The 18080-nt window shown below is 45.6% G+C and overlaps 1 protein-coding gene across 3 annotated transcripts in view; it reads left to right on the plus strand.

Annotated features, from left to right (window-relative positions):
- PHKA1 (phosphorylase kinase regulatory subunit alpha 1) overlaps nt 1-18080 on the plus strand; it is a 278473-nt gene that overhangs the window by 109919 nt on the left and 150474 nt on the right. The window lies entirely within an intron of this gene.

Consider the following 18080-nt stretch of genomic DNA (forward strand, 5'->3'; position numbering starts at 1 on the left):
CTTTCAGGGCAATTTTGAAACTCCCTGCGGGTTTTGCAGTCCCATAGATATCGTGTACCAAACCCCTCCTCCACCTCCAGCCCCAGTATTGCACCCTCTGTTTCAAAGGGAAACTCTTCACTACATTCCCCTTTGAAAATCCAGCTGGGATATTAATTTTTTGCAGACTTTCTTTTTCTTTTGAAGAGAACCTGTTCTTTTCATTTAAGTTATTTAAAAAAAAAAAAAAGTTTTATTTTTCTTCACAGCCGTTTCACTGCCTCCCGGGAGGTTGCCAAGTCCTGGGAGGACTATCCCTCCTGGTTTTTGAGGCTGCCGGAGTTGGGGAGATTTTGAACCCAGCAACCACTCCTGGCAGGGGTGATACCTGGGGGCCCGGCTCACTCACCCTACTTGGAGCAGCTCCTGGAGGCCGCAGCGTTTCGGTCAGGTGAAAAAGAAAAATTCACAGCTGAATCTTTGTTTACTTACCTTTTGGTGTTCGGTGGGCCCGTGCCTTTGTTTTTTGCTGGTTTTGCTGGTTTTGCTGGTTTTGCTGGTTTGCATTTATTCGAGGTTTTACTCGAATAAATGCACTTTACTCGAGTAAGTAGGTTTTTGAAAATTGCTACAATATAGACCATTGTATTGTTCATAAGATTTACTTGTGTAAGTGCATTTTACTTGACTAAATGGCTTTTGAAAATTGCTACGACAGAATGTTACATTTACGCACGTTAACTCCTTTGAAAATTATCTCCTATGTTTTCTTCTGCTGGCCAGTTAATAAGCAGCAGAGCTGAAATTCAGACTTGCCCTTCCAGGTTTTCCAGTGTTGTACTGTAAGTTTTTTAGTTTATTTCATACTTTTTATTTCGCGCTGTTTTTTCTTTATAATGCTGCGAGGCGCGGCCTGCCGCACTTGTGGAGATGCGCGTGCGTGTCTCTCCAGGGAGAGTCTCTGTTCATCCTGTCTCCCCGGGGGGGAAGGCTCATCAAGTTTGCCGATAACAAAAGGGACTCGGCCACTTCGCGCGGCCCCAAAACCTCGGCCCAGCTGCTCCCCTGCCCCGGACTCATTTTGCTGCAGTGCTGGAACTGAGGCACTCCTGTCTGCTCTGAGGGTGGCGACACAACAAGCTATTCAGGGTTCTTCTGACCTGCGTCCGCTGTCGCCGCAGCCGGCGGTCCCTGGGGGGGACAAGCCACGCGAAACAGGGCCATATTTATCGGCTGAAAGCCTGGAGGAGATTTCAGATTCTTCTTCCTCTTCTGCCTTTTCAGGGGATTTTCTTCGTTTACTTCGCAAAGCTTACAAATCTAAGAAATTTTATAAGAGATATAAGAGTCTCTCATCTGAACAGAGGTTAAAGCCACGTTCCTCTAAAAGGGCTAGTTCCACGGATTTGGGAGTGGGGTCAGCTCCAAAGTGTCCCCTTCGTCTGGGTCCGGATCAGACTATTTTTTCTTCTTCAGATGATTCTGAGCATGGCTCTTTACCTATCCCGGACAAGTCCTTGCTGGAGGGGGATTTAAAAGAAGACCCTGCTTTGAGTATTAGTTCAGACCCTAGGTTGCGGATGGGGATGACCCCAAAGTAGTCCGCCTGTTTAGAAGAGAGGAACTTAGTCCCTTAATTCCAGCAATTTTACTGGAATTGGGTCTTGAGGCTCCAGTGAAGGATTCTTGGATGGGTGGCGTTGACCCAGTGTTGCTTGACCTTAAAGGTCCCACGACATCATTTCCTTTTCATCTTTCTCTCACTGACCTTATATACCGGGAGTGGGATACTCCTGAGTTGGGGCTTAAGGTAGCACGAGCCATGGAAAAATTGTATCTATTACCTGAGGAAGCTTTAGAAATTTGAAAATTTCCTAAGATGGATGCCGTTGTTTCAGCCGTCACTAAGAAAACAACTATTCCAGTAACTGGGGCTACAGCTCTTAAAGAACTCCAAGATCGTAAGCTGGAGGTTCAGCTTAAGCGAATTTTTGAGGTTTCTGCTCTTGGTGTGCGGGCGGCCATGTGTAGTAGCTTGGTTTTGCAAGCTGGACTAAGATGGGTCCAGGTTTTACAAAACCATTCTTCCCTCTCTGAAGAGGAAGTTGCTCAGGCTGGTAGACTGGAAGCTACAGTTGCTTATAGTGCAGATGCTTTATATGATCTCATTAGGACCTCGGCTCGCTCTATTGTTGCTTCTGTATCGGCTCGCAGACTTCTCTGGTTGAGGAATTGGTCCGCAGACGCATCCTCCAAAGCTCAATTAGGGGCTTTACCCTTTAAGGGAAAATTATTATTTGGTAAGGAATTGGAAGATTTAATTTTGTCCCTAGGGGAAAATAAGATTCACAAATTGCCAGAGGACCGTCCTAGACCTAGAAGCTCTTTTTCATCTCGTTTTCGGTCTAACAGAAGATTTCGTTCTTCTCGTCCGTCGGCTCCTCCAGCTAAACAGTCTTCAGGTAGACAACAGAATTGGTCTCAGTCCTTTCGTGGCCGCCGCTTTGGTAGACCTGGAACTTCCCAAGTCTCAGGAGGCACAAAGTCTGCCAATGAGATAAGGCCGGTCCTTTCTACGATTCCCGTCATAGGGGGCAGGCTGTCTCTGTTTTACGGAGAATGGGCCAGATGTATGTCGGATCAATGGGTTCTATCCAAGACTCGCTACAGCGTTTAAGCGACCTAAGAGCTATAGTTCCAGTTCCAACATCAGAACATCGGAAAGGTCATTATTCAATTTTCTTCGTCGTTCCCAAAAAGGAAGGAACCTTTCGTCCCATTCTCGATCTCAAAAGGGTCAACTGTTGTCTAATAGTTCCGGATGGAGACTCTTCAGTCTGTCATAGCTTCGGTTCACAGAGGAGAATTTCTAGCATTTCTCGACCTCACCGAAGCGTATCTTCATATCGGCATTCGATCCGATCATCAGAAGTTTCTCAGGTTTTGCATTCTAGGGCAACATTATCAATTCAGGGCTCTCCCGTTTGGATTAGCCACAGCTCCCAGAACATTTACCAAGATAATGGTTGTGGTGGCCGCTCAACTCAGGAAGGAGGGCCTGTTGGTACATCCGTACCTGGACAACTGGTTGATTCAAGCGAAGTCGGAATCTCTTTGTTATTATACAATCAACAGGGTAATCAACCTTTTGCAGTCTCTAGGCTGGGTGATCAATGAAGACAAGAGCCACCTATTGCCTTCCCAATCTCTGGAGTTTTTGGGTGCACGGTTCGACACTCTTCAAGGGATAGTGTTCCTTCCGGAGCATCGCCTTCTCAAGCTTCAGTCACAAATTCGAGACTTACAGTCTATTCCTATTCCTTGTGTGCGGGATTACTTGATAGTTTTAGGTTCAATGACCTCTACTCTGGAGTTGGTTCCCTGGGCCTTTGCGCACATGAGACCACTTCAGTCTGCATTGCTTTCACGCTGGAATCCGGTTTCGGAACTATACCACCTTCCCCTTCCTCTTACAGAGACGTCTCGTTCCAGCCTAGATTGGTGGTTACAGACAGCGAATCTACAACGATGTGTACTGCTAGAGATTCCGGAATGGACTGTGGTCACTACCGACGCCAGTCTTTCAGGCTGGGCAGCGGTATGTCAGAATACATCTGTTCAGGGTCAGTGGTCCGAAGAGGAAGCGCAGTGGTCGATCAATCTTTTAGAGACCAGAACGGTTTGTTTAGCCTTAATCGCTCTTCAACCTCTCCTTTGCGGGAAGTCGGTACGGGTTCTTTCCAACAATGCGACCACGGTAGCGTACATCGACCGTCAGGGAGGAACCCGAAGCTTTCTGGTAGCTCAGGAAGCACAACAGCTGACCGCCTGGGCGGAGCAACATCTGCTCAGCATCGCAGCCTCACACATTGCCGGGGTGGATGACATGCAAGCCGACTTTCTCAGTCGGCATCATCTCGACTCAGGCGAGTGGGAACTGTGCGAGGAAGCCTTTTAAATGATATGCAACAGATGGTCCACTCCGGCAATGGATCTCATGGCCACATTTCAGAATGCCAAAGCCCCTTGGTTCTTCAGCCGCAGGAGGGAAAGAGGAGTGGAAGAAGTAGATGCTCTGGTATTTCCTGGCCTCTGATCGGCAAGGTACTTCCTGGCCTCTGATCGGCAAGGTACTTCCTGGCCTCTGATCGGCAAGGTTCTGCGTCAGATAGTTCAACAAGTCGACGTTGTCTTAGTGGCTCTGGAGTGGCCACGCCGTCCGTGGTTCGTGGACCTGGTCAGACTAGCACTGGATGGTCCCCTTCGATTTCGAGATCTTCCGTGCCTTCTGTCTCAGGGTCCGGTTTGTTTGGAAGAGGTCGAACGCTTCTCTCTAGCGGCATGGCTTTTGAGAGGTGTCGGTTAAAGAATAAAGGTTATTCAGATGCTGTAGTGACTACTTTATTGCGTTCTCGAAAACCTTCTACATCTTTGGCTTATGCAAGGGTGTGGAAGGTTTTTGAATCTTGGTGTAATGAGCATCAAGTAGATCCAGTTCACTTTTCTGTATCCAATATTTTATCTTTTTACAAGATGGATTAGCCAAGGGTTTGTCCTGTAGTTCCTTACGGGTACAAGTGGCAGCGCTTGGATGTTTTCGTGGTAAGGTTCAGGGATTATCCTTGGCTGTGCATCCGGATGTAGCGCGTTTTCCCAAAGGTGTGCAACATCTACATCCTCCATTTCGGAATCCTTGTCCTGCTTGGAGTTTGAATTTGGTTCTTAGGGCTCTGTGTTTGGCTCCCTTTGAACCTCTTAATCATGCAACTTTTAAGGATCTCACATTGAAGGTGGTGTTTCTTGTGGCCATTTCTTCAGCTCGTAGAATTTGAGTTGCAGGCCTTGTCTTGCAGAGAGCCTTTTCTTAGAATTTCTGATACAGGAATTTCATTACGGACTGTACCATCTTTTTTACCTAAGGTAGTATCTTCTTTCCATTTAAATCAGTCCATAGAGCTTCCGGCTTTTCCGTGTTTAGATCGTTTGGATCCTTCCTCTAGGGATCTTAAAAAATTGGATGACCGACGAGCTCTGTTGCATTATCTTGAAGTTACAAACAATTTTCGATTGTCTCATCATTTGTTTGTTTTGTGGAGTGGCCCTCGCAAAGGTCATAAGGTTTCAAAGGCTACGATTGCTCGTTGGTTAAAAGAGACAATTCGTTCAGCTTATCTTCTGGCTCGTCGTGACCTTCCTGAAGAGTTGAGAGCTCATTCTACTAGGTCACAGGCTACCTCTTGGGCAGAATGTCAGTTAGTTTCTCCTCAGGAGATTTGTAAAGCAGCGACTTGGAAGTCGTTGCATACTTTTGCTTGTCATTACCGCTTGGATGTTCACGCTCCAAGTTCGGCAGCCTTCGGAGAGAGTGTTCTCCGAGCTGGACTCTCTGGGTCCCACCCTAATTGAATCAGCTCTGGTACATTCCAGGGTCTGGACTGATCCAGGTACGTACAGGGAAAGGAAAATTGGTTCTTGCCTGCTAATTTTCGTTCCTGTAGTACCATGGATCAGTCCAGACGCCCACCCTTTATGTCCGTGTATTTTATTTATCTTTTCGGAGAGTCCGCTCATTCACTGTTTGGGTGATTAAACCGCCTTTTCATGCTGTCTATTTTTCTTAATATTTTCTTGTTTATTCCCAAGATTTTTGGGGGGGGATTCTGCTTCCATTTAGGATTTGTGAGTTTGAAATTCGTTCTCTTGTTTAGATAGTTAGTTAATATGTTAGTAGTTAAATTTCTGCTTTGATACTGGTCAATACTGATTGACTGCAGGTAGTGCTCCAGGGTATACGTCAGAGTCATTAGCATGTTTTCTCTGCCTCCCTCTGCTGGATTGGTGACATAACCCAGGGTCTGGACTGATCCATGGTACTACAGGAACGAAAATTAGCAGGTAAGAACCAATTTTCCTTTGGTTATCGATTTCTTAGGGCAAAGTTACAGATAGCACAATCTTGGGACATATGATGTAGCAGTTAAGGCGCAGGAAATAACCGCAGCTTTGTTGCTACCCCAAGGGGAGGCTTCCTTACCTGCCCCCCTGCATTTATATGGTGAGTTTTGTATATTGACCTGTGTGGAATGTTGCTGTTTGCAGAGAGCCAAAAGCCCTTGGCAGTATTTCAGAAAACACTGGAGCTCTTCCGACGGCGACATTCATTTTGTTCTTGGAAACACTTTTTTTTTTTTAAGTTTTCACCTGAAACACATGAACAGTCCCACAGAAGAGTTTTGAAAACATTCTTGGGATAGCATTTAATTATTCGGTTTTCTTTGTCCATTTCCAAAGAACAGAGCCAAAAAGACTTGTTTTGTGCTTGCCAAAGAAGAAATGTGATCTAGTTAGGACAGCAGCAGGCTCAGTGGATTCAGAGAAGTGAGATATTAAAAGGTTGTTTGCGTGTGGGAGCAGTGCTTAGGAAGAACATACAATCCCCTGTAGGGAAAACCAACTGCTGTTCTTAGTGCAACACCTCGTGGCCAGTACAAAGGAGCTTATAGAAGTACTTGTAGATCTGGAAAGGGCTGCCTCCTGTTCTTTTGGCCATAGGAGCTTTTACTTATTTATTTACTTATTATTATTATTTTTTTTACAGTGCATATGCGAGAAGAGAGGGAGAAAAGACTGGAGGCTGTTCATGAAAGTGCATTGATGGGGAGATGCCTAACAGGGAATGATAAAAGCAAAATCAGTGCAGTCTGTAGAGAATGGGGGGCTGAGCAGGTTAATAAGATATAGAAATTCTGCTGAATAATGACTTGTGCCTGGATATTTAGAAAGCAATTTTCAGAGCGCCATGAAAAAACGTGGGCATTTTTTAGTTCAAACAATTTTTATTGTTTTGTAAAAAAAAAAAAAATACATTTGAACAGAATTGAGATGCAGTTCTACGTACGCATCCATACAATGTTGAAAAAAATATAACATGATAAATGTAACACCATAAACAACCCCTCACTCCCCTGCCCACCCTCCCCCCCCCCAAATCCATACAAAGGTCAGAATTATAGAACCAATAACAATGCCAGTGAACATCAGTTATTCAAAATCAAACTCCTGGATCTGTGAGATAGGGCTTGGATATACGTCATGCAGTGGGGATGCCCCCGAGGTTCCCGCCATGACGTGTATTTGAGCATAGGAGAGGTGCGCGCCCTAGGAAGCCACAGGAGTGAGCATGGTGGACTGGAACGTCCATGCTAGACTGGAGACGCCGAGGCACTCGGCACCAGAGGCAGCCATCTTGCCCAAAGAGGAGGAAAAGGGAAGAAAAGAGGTAAGGCAGAGTGGTCGTAGCCGTCTGCGACCGGGCGCAACACACACCAGGTCTTTATGTTTGATAGATAAAGGCAGGTTTTGAAACACATAAAGCCACTTGGATAACCATTTTAAATAAGTTGATACGACCCCCCAAAGAAAGAGGTAAAGAGTGCCAGGCCAACATCCGTTCTTGGGAAGATTTCAACAGATTGGAGATGTTTAAATCATACAATTTAGATTACTGAGTGGAGAGGTGAACCCCAAGATATTTAATCGTATCCCCAGCCCAGTGTAGGGGGAATGGTTCCTCCCATCTCTCCCGTAACGACTCAGGAAAGGCCAAAGCCTCAGATTTGTCTGGGTTGAGCTTAAGGCCACAAAAGGACCCAAAGTCCTAAAATATCTGTAAGAGAGAGTGCAACGATCACTTGGGATCCGTTAAAAATACCAAAATGTCATCAGCAAAGGCTGCATATTTGAATGTTTCTGTGTGAAAGTGCACCCTCTTCACTTGCCGGGCTGATTGAATAAACAAACAAAAGAAGGGGCTCAAGCTGTAAAAGAAAAAGTAGGAGGGAAAGAGGGCAGCCCTGCTTCGTACCTCTATGGACAGGGAACCCCTCTGTTTGCGATTGATTGGCCATAATAAATGCTGTCAGGTCGTGGTACAAGAGTTGGATGGCGTCATAGAAGAAGCCCTAGATGGCCTCGGAACACAAAATGTGAAAAAGGTATCCCCATTCCACCTTGTCAAATGCTTTTTCGGCATCAAAGCTGACTACTAAGTAGGGTTCTGCCACCTGACTACATAAGGCCATAGCCGACAGTACTATCCTAATGTTAGTAAGTGCATATCGCTTCCTCATGAAGCCCACTTGACCCGGACGTATGAGAGAGGGTAAAAGGGTGCTAAACGGTTGGCTAATATCTTGGCTAATAGTTTCTGATCTAGATTTAGCAGGGAAATAGGATGATAAGACCCCGGGGAAAGGGTTTCTTTCCCGGGCTTAGTTATGAGAGTGATATGTGCTGAGTTAGTATGAGATGGATAAGACCTGGCGTTGATTAGTGCATTAAAGTTGAGTGTCAAGGGGGGAGGCGGGGACCAAGGAATCAATTAAACATTTATAAAACTCTGCAGTGAACCCATCAGGGCCAGGAGCTTTGAAACGTTTCGCCTGTCGAATGGTCGACCTAACCTCTTCCTCCATTATGGGCTGGTGCAGCCAGGTTTGTTGTTCCCGAGTTAACTGTGGGAGGTCAACTTGGGCACAAAATCGATCACATGCTTCGGGGTTCCAACATTGAGATGTATAAAGATCAGAGTAGAATTGTCAGATAGTGTTTAAGATAGTGGGAGTGTCATTTACCACTCACCCCGAGGCAGAACATAGAGCTGTTATATGTCGGGGACCACGTTGTGCTTTAATCAAATTAGCCATCAATTTCCCGGATTTATTACCGAATTGAAATAGCTTGTATTGGTAGTACACTAGGCTCTTTTTTGCCCATTGATGCAATAGAGAGTTGATGGCCCCATGTATTGAAAGATAATTTTCCTTATTCACGCAGGAATTAGATTGTATGAGGGCATGCTTTGCTTCCTGAAGTTGGGTACTCAGGAATAGCAGGTGTCTATCTAATATTTTCTGCCTCTGAGCTAAGTAAGAAATGACCTTCCCTCGTATGACTGCCTTCGCAGTGTACCAGAACAGCACAGGATCACTCAAGTGTGCTCAATTAAAATACAAATAATCATTCCATTTAGCACGGAGATATTCAGAAATTGAACATCATCAACTAGGTAATAAGGAAAACGTCATCACATAGGAGGAAGGAGACGGAGAGGACCATGCTAATTCGATCTATATAGGGGCAAGATCTGAAACAATGATGTCTTCGATGCCCGCATCACAAATTTTAGAAAAAATGTGATTGCTTGTTAGAATGTAATCCAATCTAGATTGGATCGCATGGGCACAGGATGTGAGTAAAATCTTTATTGGTGGGATGGAGTATACGCCATGCGTCCACCAAATGCATCAAGCACTCTAAAAAAGAAATACCTTTGCCAGAGGTACCATCACGCTGATGAGTACTAGATTTGTCAAATTGAGGGTCACGAATGGCATTGAAGTCTCCTCCAACAATGATGGCATGTTCCTTATATGGGACGAGCTGCCTATATATGTCTTGAAAAAAGTTAGGATTGTAATTATTTGGGGCATATAAGTTTCAGAAAACAATAGTGTGCTGATTGAATTCTGTAACTAAAATAATATACCTTCCCTGAGGGTCTTTTATTTCTGTTTGGACACTGAGAGGTAGTTCTTTATTAACCAAGATTGCTACCCCAGCAGACCTGGTGGATGCCAAAGCAAAATGGACCGCTTCCACCCAATTCCAACACAATTTTTTGTGCTCCAGGTCATTCAAACGTGTTTCTTGCAAAAATACAAGGTCTGCCAATTTTTTCTTTAAAACCATGAGAATTTTAGACCTCTTAATCGGGGAACTGATATGACACACATTCCAGGAGAATAATTGAATCCCTCGATTAGTCATCTGTAATGGACCAATAGGTCATGAGGTGAAAGTTTAGCGACATCATCACAATGGGGACCCTCCCAGCTGAGGCCCCCATCTCATTATGGTTTCCCCATACCAGAACTGATCAGTCCTGGAACAACTGGTGTAGTCTATAGACACAGTGCTCAAACAATAATACTGTAACTTCCCCCTGGTTCCCCCCCCCCCCCCCCCCCTCCATATTCCCCACAACCTTGATAATCTCATCCCAACTAATGGTGGAGATCACTACCATACATTCAGATCCCCTACCACCATCCAACCCCATCTACACCTTTTAATAAAAAAAAAGAGACAGGCAATAACATCAGGTGCCCCAATATAGAAAAAAATAAAATAGAAGAAAAAAGGAAAGCTCGATAGCTTGGGGCTTCAGAGTTGAACACATGGTTCTCCTTAAGAAAGCGGAGCTATTATAGAAGGTGTGGACAGGTAGATAAGTTACTAGTTTCCCATTGAGCCACACGTCAGGGTCTGTAAAACATAGTCCTCCTGTCTTCAGGCAAAAATAGCTGCAAAATTGAAGAGGCGCTCGTCTGAGCTTAATCCAGTCGGTATCCAAACATGCCGCCACATTTCAACTGGCGTCACCGCGAGTCTCAGGAGGCCTCTATCCAAGAAGTCACCGAAGCACCGAATTGAAGGGCGCCTTGTTCGCTTAGAAATTGTTGGGCTTCTTCAGCCGTTGAAAGCCAACGAGTGCCTTCGGGGGTTACCACATGGAGGCGAGCCGGATAGACAAGGGTAGCTATCATATTGAGGGCATACATTTTAGCGCAAAATGGGGCTATGGCTCAACACTGCAGGGCGAGATTTGCAGAGAAATCCTGGAAGGCCAAAATGTTTTGATTTTCATAAATCAGAGACTTACCAGAGCGCAGCACTTGCATAATTTCACTTTTGTGAGCGAAATTGAGTATTTTTGCGATCACCACTCGGGGGTGAGCCATGTTCACCTTTTTAGGCTCCAGCTGATGCGCACACTCGATCCACAGTGGGCCATGCGTCTGAGAGAGATCCAATTCCCGAATGAGCCAGGATTCCAAAAATGAGGGTAGGTCTTTCTCTGCTAGCGTTTCAGGTAGTCCAATAAAGCACAGATTAGATCTGCACAACTGGTTTTCCAGGTCTTCTAGGCATTCAGCATGTTTGGCCAGAGAGGCTTTCAATAAGGAAATTTCTGTCTGGGACGCATGGTGTCCATCTTGAACGTCTTACACTCGCTGTTCAAGGTCTGAGAAACAGGTTTCAAAGCCTGTGATTGAAGTGGAGAGCTCAGTAAGTTTAGTGGTAATTGTCAGGAGTACAGCTCCTAAAGCTTCTTTCACCGCTGTTTTTATGTCCGCTAAGGCCGCAGCCTGGATGGTTTGAGGGCCCAGTTTCTTCCTCCGGCAGCAGCTCAGGAGGCCTGGATTTCTCTTTATCCTTGTCCTTTTTTGCCAACCTGGATGCCATCGTGCATCCAAGATCCACCACCTAGTCTTCCACCACCTAGTCTTCCACCACCTAGTCTTCGATGCTAAAGCCCTCTTTAGCTACGTTTCTAACCTCACACAAACAAGCCCTCCAGAAATAGCTCTCACCCAAGCTAAATCTAAAGCGGAAGAACTAGCAATATTTTTCAACAACAAAATCAGCAAACTTCTAACCCAGCTCCCCTCTAACACCGTTTATACATCAACCTCACCTCAGACCGCCGTCAACAACACCAGCTTAGCTGAACTGGAACTCACTTCCTCCATCGAGATCCATGATATCCTACAGAAAATGAAACCTTCCTCTCACCCATCGGATCACATCCCCTCGAAATTGCTTCTATCAATTCCTGACGCCATCTCCAAATCCCTGTCAGACATCATAAACTGCTCAATACAACAAGGATCTTACCCAGATCACCTCAAAATGGCCTCGCTCAAACCACTACTCAAGAAACCAAACCTAGATCCTAATGACCCAAACAACTACCGACCGATCGCCAACCTCCCCTTCATAGCCAAGATTATGGAGAAATTGGTGAATACCCGTCTCTCAAATTACATTGAAGAAAACAACCTCCTATTCCCATCACAATACGGATTCCGCAAAACACTTAGCACGGAGTCACTCCTCATCTCCTTAACAGATCACCTCATCTTGGGCCTTGATAAAGGTCAATCATTCTTACTGATCCTACTGGACCTCTCGTCAGCCTTTGACACCGTTAACCATTCCCTACTCATTAACCAGCTAGCCTCCTTAGGTATATCAGGCACAGCACTCTCCTGGTTCATATCATTTCTCAGCAATAGAGGATACAAGGTCAAGCTACAGAACAAAGAATCCTCACAACACCCTTCATCAGTAGGAGTCCCACAGGGCTCTTCCCTGTCTCCTACTTTATTTAACATTTACCTCACACCGTTATGCCAACTTCTCACCGACCTCAACCTCAAACATTTCCTGTACGCTGATGATATACAGGTCCTGATCCCCATTAAGGATTCCCTCGCAAAAACGCTGTCTTACTGGAACACATGCCTTCAAAAAATTCAACTCCTCCTCACCAGCCTGAACCTGGTACTAAATTCAGGCAAAACAGAACTCCTACTCATCACCCCTGAGAACAGCACCATCATCCCAACACAGCAAGACACACCAACAATCACACAAGTGAGAGACCTAGGAGTCCTAATTGACAATCGTCTGAATTTCAAAGCTACTATCAACAAAACAACCAAAGACTGTTTCTACCAACTACAGGTGCTGAAAAGAATTAGACCTCTTTTCCATGCCCAAGATTTCAGAACCATACTGCAAGCAATCATTTTTTCAAAACTGGACTATTGTAACAGCATCTTACTTGGTCTTCCCGCCTCTTACACCAAACCGCTGCAGATGGTACAAAATGCAGCTGCACGAATACTGACAAACTCCAGGAGAAGGGATCACATAACCCCCATCTTAAAGAACCTCCACTGGTTACCCATACACTTTAGAATAATATACAAGGCCATTCTTACCACATACAAAAATATCCATCTACTGGCTCCCATTGACCTACAGATCCCTCTCCAACTACATAACTCGTCAAGACCGACAAGAGATGCATACAAAGGATCACTACAGGTACCACCGCCCAAATCCACCAGACACATCACGCTAAGAGATCGGGCATTCTCTACAGCCATTCCACCGTTATGGAACTCTATCCCCTCTAACATCAGACTGGAAACATGCATCTCAACCTTCAAAAAAAGACTAAAGACATGGATATTCTTACAAGCATTCCCGGACTCAAACTAATATATCTCATCCTCGCCAATCCTTATCTCCAATTACTCCATGATTAACCATCTCCATTATTGTTTACATGTTTGAATTAATAACCTGTCCTTTCTCTTCTTTCTCTGCCAAGTTCCAATCTCCCTGTTATATGTAACTGCATTTTCCGCACCACTGTTTTTTAGTTTATGTTTTTGATGCACCCCTGTTCTATGTGAACCAGCATGATGGGACTGCGTTCCCGAATGCCGGTATATAAAAACCCAAAATAAATAAATAAATAAAAGAGAATCCCGATGTGCTGGGGCAAGCGAGTAGAAGTTCAGTAAATTGTAATTAGTGCATGTGGTTGGGGTTGGATGAGGAAGTGGGGATCTGAGAAGGGATATCACATCTGCTCCCTTCACTGCATCACGTGATCTCTCCAGGTATTTTTTTTTTTTTAATGGGACTGTGTTACACTGGGAAGGGGCTACCTGTGAAGAATCGCATAGGTTAGAAATTGAGTTCTAGTTTTTTGTTGCCATGAGGAACAAATGAGATCACAGCCACATTTTGTAAGCTAATAGTGAGTCAAGTAGGGAAGTAAATGATGGAAGATCGGGTAAGGACAAGCAGGGCTGTGAGTGACCTCTGCATCCAGTCTAATATATATAGTAAATCTTGGAATATAATAACTTAGAGAAGATCTCATATGAAGGAGATATACAGTTGTGCAGTTATTTATGTATCATTTGTGCAGGGAATCCTCAGACTTAAGACACAATGAGATCCTGAAAACTGTGTCTTGTTCAGATCTTTTAAGTCAAAACTGATAGCTCCATAAGAATAATGTTATAAATGGGGGATTGGTTGCAGCATCAGAGCCCAGTACTCTATTTTTACCAAAATAACCCAGAATTTAATTATATACAGTACTGTAAGAAGTGCCAGGTCATGCTGACAGAGCATTGCACAGACACTGTTTTGAGAAGAAGTCCATGTTATTCTTCCTATTGATATCACCTCACCAGACCTCATGGTCATCAGCACTCAAATATATGCCTGTTGGGAGATATTTGAAACATATGTTAAGAGCATAAGAAGTTGCCATACTGGGTCAGACCAAAAGTCCGTTAAGCCCAATATCCTGTTTCCAACAGTGGCCAATCTGGGTCACAGGTACCTGGCAGGATCCCATGGGGTGGATAGGTTCTGTGTTACTTATCTCAGGGATAAGAAGTGGATTTCTGCAACTCCATTTTAATAATAGTTAACATTTACTTGTGCCACTCATTATTTTATAGACCTTTATTCCCTGTACGTACCCGGATTCTGGTTACTCGTCTGTGGGCCAGAAGGATTAATTTCTATGGGACAAGTTTCTGTCTGAGGGTGTCTCAAGCAAAGCCTTCCTTTGCACCTTCTGGCTGGATTCAAGCCATGAGTTTTTATCCCTGTGGCATTTCCAATGCTCTCAGTTGTCTGCAGAGCCTTCCCGTGCCTTCACCAACAAGGCACAGGCTGCAGGGTGCTGGCTGAGGGGCATCTTCAGCATTCCTAACTGCAGCCAAACTGGCATTTAACATCACATAGCCTTTTTATTTTATAAGAGTTTTATATAAGTTTATGACTGATACCTGTGTATGTTTGTATTGTACCTCGCCCTGAACTATAGAAGGGCGGGTTATAAATATTTAAAATAAATAAATATCTGATTATTTCACCTACAGAGCTCAGGTCCTTAGCGGGCAAGTCCTCAGTTCATACATCGGCAAATTGCCTTTGGAGCACTGCACGCAGGATGCCCAGGCAGGCTCCATCAGTACCCTCCAAGAAAGGAGGTACTGATGGAGCCACAAGATCCAGCTCTTCTAGGTTGGCACAGTGGGTGCTTGGGGACCCTATCTCTGGTCTCAGAGTTAGGTGGCCATTTATCTCTGTTTTATCAGAGATGTGCCCAAATTATAATGCATCATGGAGTCCTGGAGATATTGAAAAAAAAAATGGTTATGCTCTCAATTCACTTGTCTTGTTTCCGAATCCTTTATGGTTTTTCCTTCTCACTTGGTTGAGGAAAGAGAGGATGTTCAGTCTACTCTGCAGAGACTTCTCAATTTGAAGATTGTAATTCCGGTATCGAAGGACCAGAATTATCCAGGGTGCTACTCCATTTGCTTTAAGATTAAAAAAAAAAAAGAGAGAGAAAGAAATAGGTGAATCCTTTCACCACATCCTGGACTTGAAGCAAGTCAATATAGAAACTTTGAGATCGGGAATTTATGGCAGGACAAAAAGGGGACTTTCCCTGTACATACCAGGATCAGTCCAGACCGCTGGGTTATGCCTCCCTTCCAGCAGATGGAGTCAGAGAAAAGCACCCCCAGATAACCCGGTGTGCTACCTGCGATCCTTCAGTGATTCTCTGACTCCAGCAGATGAAGGATGGCATAACCTGTGGTCCTGATCCTTTGCAAAATTCTTTCTTTGATTGATAAGTGAAGGGGGTATCCTAACCTTAGTACCTTTGGCTAGATCAACTTGTAGTAAGTAGTAAAAAAAAAAAAAAAAGGGAAGACTGAAAGCACTTTGTAATAGCAGGCAAGGCTGGGTTTCTGCCCTTGGCCTTAATACCCGGAGAATATTGACACAGCCCAGTGAGTTGGGGGGGATTTACCGGTGGGCTGGTCCTTCCCCCCATACAGTGCCAGTAACGTCTTAATTCCTCTGGTCAGAGCTACAAATTGTATATTAAGCCCAGGGACGTACATTCCCCTGGTTGAGTAGCTCTGAAAAAGAAAAAAATAAATACATAAATAAAAGGCAAAGGATAAGCCTTTTAAACAGAGCGAGCCTGCTGAAATCTCTCGGGGCTCCAGAGGGGGTGAATTGCTTCACTCAGCTGATTTTCTACTTACGGCTTAGATTTACCATGCCGCGAGGATCACGACATGCAGCATGTGGAGAGCCGGCAGCGCTCCCGCTCTATCCCCGGGGGCGAGGGGCCTTCGCAGCTGCCAATTGCAGGGAAAAGATCAGCGTTGCTGTGATCGCATGGCTTAGGACGCAGTCATACAGTTCACAAGGAGAGGCCTGCTCCGTCCCCGACAAGCATGGGAACGGCAGCCATTTTGTCCGATTCAGGCCCCGATGCTGCTTAGGGGGAGGGGATTTCCTGCTGATTTCTCCGCCTACGTTAAGCCCCCAAAGGCCTCGTGATTTGGGACATGATTCTTCTCCTCCTCCTGCCATGACTCGGGGGGGGGGGGGGGGGGGGGCCCTTAAAGAGACAGCACCCATTTTCTTCTAAGTTTATTTTACTGCTTCACAAAGCTTATATGGAGGCTGAGGCAGACTTGGATGGGCAATATTCTCCTCCTGCTAAGATCCCCAGGCCTGCAGAGAAACAAGGGGCTCCTAGGACCCGGCCTTCCCGTCCCACTCCTGACGCTGAGCTACCGGCACCTTCCACTCCTCCGGGGTCCGTGCTTCCGGATCCCTCCCCGGTGGATACGAGCGATGATGTTGACAATGCCGCTCCGGTGGAGGGGGATGATCCACGGGTGCTCCGGTTATTTCGTAAGAAGGAGCTAGACCCTTTGATTCCTCATGGAATCAAAGGGTCTAGCTCCTTTGATTCCATGAGGAATCAAAATCCAGGAAATCCAGGAACTAGATATTCAGGCTCCGCAACCCGTGACGGATCCTTCTTCAGGGGATCCTGTTTTGTCGGGTCTGCGGGCACATTCTAGAACTTTTCCTTTCCACCCGATGCTTTTACAGCTTATGACCCGGGGCCCTACTAACCCTAAGGGTTAGTAGGGCCATGGAAAAACTTTACCCACTGCCAGACGAGTTCTTGGATCTTCTCAAGATCCCTAAGGTAGACGCGGCCTTGTCGGCCATCGCCAAGCGCACCACGGTTTCGGTAACGGGAGGAGCAGCTCTCAAGGACCACCAGGATAGAAAGCTGGAGGTTCTACTCAAGCATATATTTGAAGTATCGGCCCTCGGAGTTAGGGCAGCCGTCTGTAGTAGTCTCATGCAGAGAGCTACCTTTAGATGGGTTCAGCAATTACTCACAACTCAAGAGCTCCCTCCGGAGGCAGAACAGGCCGACCGCATGGAAGCAGCGGTTGCTTATTCAGCAGACGCTTTGTACAATCTTCTTCGTACTTCTGCGCGCACGATGTCTTTGGCAGTTTCGGCAAGGAGACTTCTTTGGCTCCGCAATTGGTCGGCTGATGTCTCTAAGTCTCAGCTGGGCGCCTTTCCATTTAGAAAGCTATTATTTGGAGATGATCTGGAACAACTGGTTAAGTCTTTAGGGGACAACAAGGTTTACAAGCTCCCAGAGGACAAGCCCAGGCTGTCTCGCCCTTTTGGTGCGACCTGGGGTCGTTTTCAGGGTCAGCGCCGTTTTCGTGCAGGTAGGGGCTCATCTTTTGCCCCTTGGCAGTCGTCGGCAAGGTCTCAGGCTTGGGCTCATTCCTTTCGTGGTAGACGGCCTCAGCATGACGGATCCTCCCAAGAATGTAACATATGGTAACAACCAATGGCTAGATCAATTCAAACAGTAACTTCTGAAACAACTATAAACGGTTGACAAAAAAAATGTCGTATCTGCCAAGATGTTCTGAGAAATCTGTAAAAGAAAAACAATATAAACAGACGAGCAGGACTCATCCTCCTCTGGGCAGGCATCTGGACTGATCCTTGGTACTACAGGAACGAAAATTAACAGGTAAGAATTATTTTTCCTTTCCCTGTACGTATCAGGATCAGTCCAGACTGCTGGGATGTACCCAAGCTGCCCTAAAGGGGGTGGGACCTCGAGATCCCCGCTCGAAACACACTGCTGCCAAACGAATCCATTTTCGGATCCCGTACGTCCACACAGTAATGCTTGACAAACGCGTGCAAAGATTTCCAAGTAGCCGCCCGGCTAAGAGGCGAGACACATTCGCTCTCCGCCCAGGATGCCGCTCGTGATCGAAGAGAATGTGCCT

This window comes from Rhinatrema bivittatum, chromosome 6, assembly GCF_901001135.1.
Source record: "Rhinatrema bivittatum chromosome 6, aRhiBiv1.1, whole genome shotgun sequence".
Taxonomy (NCBI): Eukaryota; Metazoa; Chordata; class Amphibia; order Gymnophiona; family Rhinatrematidae; genus Rhinatrema; species Rhinatrema bivittatum.